Below are 2,009 nucleotides of genomic sequence, written 5' to 3'. Positions count from 1 at the left end.
TGTGTGTGTGTGTGTGTGTGTGTGTGTGTGTGTGTGTGTGTGTGTGTTTCTGTATGTGTCTGTGTCTGCAGATGCACATGTGTACATTCCTTACTGTTTAAGAAAGGGTCTCTTTCTTGACTGGTACTTGCCAAATAGGCTAGGTTGGGTGATCAGAGATACACCTGTCTCCCCTTTCAGCCACTACACCTAGTTTTTCTTTTTCTTCTTTCCTCATTGTTTTTGAATGTGGTTCTAGGAATCAAACACAATCCCCTGAGCTTTCAAAGCAAGTATTTTATCAACGGAGCCATAACCCCAGCCAGATTTAGTATTTTCAAACTACGGACTCAAACATATGCTTATTTGGAGGGTTATTTTTTAAAAAAGAAAGAAAAGAAAAGAAAAGAAAAAAGGAAAAAAGACAAAGCCTGTGGTGCTGGGTATTAGTAAATCCAAGTTGTGTGTTCTTTTCAGGTGATTAGAGGATTGATCATTGATGTGTATGTCCAAACAGTACCTTTAGTAACTTTAGTGTCATCCTATAGAAAGTCAGAGGATCAGCAATGTCAGGGATGCTTCCTGTGGTGGCCTAGTCAGCATAGAAAGGCAAAATGGAATATCTGTCCCCAGTGTCTATATCTTGTAGATTTCAAATGTATGGTGGTTTATTACATTTTTATTTGTTTGTTATGTGTTTGAGTATTTTGCATGCCTGTGCATATTGCCTAGTGCCTACAAATGTCAAAAAATGATGTCAGATTGTCTGGAACTGGAGTTATAGTTGGTTGTGAGTCAACATATATGTGCTGGGAAGAGAATCTAAGTTCTCTGCAGAAGCAACAAGCACTCTTCACTGCTGAGTCATCTCTTCTGCTCTTACCTATGATGCTTTTGCCCATCCCTGCAACCAGATCATTCTCAATTTGTTCTTTAGGTTCCAGCCTTAACTCATGAATTATTTGGCCATATCTATGTTCTGTTTCAGTTTGGCTGCTTACTATGAGAGTGATCTTGGGTAAAGTATCCTTTCAAAGCACCAGGATCCAAGTCTGGGAAACAAGATTTTGATACCACCCACCTGTGCTGATTTGGATGAGGATGAAATAAACATATGGGAGCTTTGTACTCAACTTATGGCAAATCCCTCTATGATCTAAAAAGCATACTTTTCATATATCTTTAGTTTTGCTGAATCAGGAGGTATCTCTTTAGCATCAAGTTCATTTGACTGGCATTATGTTTCTCTTGCTCTCCAAAGTAGTTCACGAATCCATCAAATTTAGGGTGAACAAAATAAAGTATTTAATATTAATTTCAACTGAGATGATAAATCATAACTATATATCTTTTATAAAATATTTTTATTTTATGTATATGAGTGTTTGCCTGTGTGTATATAAGTGTACTGCATGCATGGCTAGTGCCCTCAGAGACAATATCAGAACCCCTGGAACTGGAATTATGGATTGTTTTGAGCTACTATATGATACTGAATCTAGGTTCTCTGCAAGAACAAACAGTAGGTGCTCTTAGCTGCTGATCCATCTCTCCAGCATCCTGTATATATCTATTCCTTAATTAGTTAACTGGTATAATAAATCAGTGATCAACATCATCAAACAAAAACTAATTTAAGGCCATTAAAAGTAAAGAACTCCAGGCTAGCAAATTTTCAGCTCTGTTTCCTAACCACTTGGTGCCAGAATAGCTAAATGATTCAATTTGTCATGTACAATAACAAATAGGATTTTTGAATACCTTGGAGTTGTCAGGCCTAAGGAAGAACATTTCCAGAGAGAGGTACAGCTTGTCTGAGGTAAATCATGCCATGTTAAAGAAACATCATTTTCTTATATTGCTACTGAGAAGACTTCAAGAACTTTGACATGATAGGTAAGCACTCAACTGCTAACCTATATCACCAAATCCTTTTGTTGGATTAGATTTCATTTCATTTCACTTCACTTCACTTCATTTCACTTCACTTCACTTCACTTCACTTCACTTCACTTCACTTCACTTCACTT

The 2,009-nt window shown here is 37.0% G+C and overlaps 1 protein-coding gene across 1 annotated transcript in view; it reads left to right on the top strand.

The window, feature by feature from the left end:
- Positions 1 to 2,009, top strand: part of Tlr8 (toll like receptor 8) — a 16,194-nt gene that overhangs the window by 1,878 nt on the left and 12,307 nt on the right. The window lies entirely within an intron of this gene.

The sequence above is a fragment of the Grammomys surdaster genome, unplaced genomic scaffold (assembly GCF_004785775.1).
Source record: "Grammomys surdaster isolate TR1022 unplaced genomic scaffold, NIH_TR_1.0 131, whole genome shotgun sequence".
Taxonomy (NCBI): domain Eukaryota; kingdom Metazoa; phylum Chordata; class Mammalia; order Rodentia; family Muridae; genus Grammomys; species Grammomys surdaster.
This window is presented reverse-complemented; position numbering and strand designations above follow the sequence as displayed.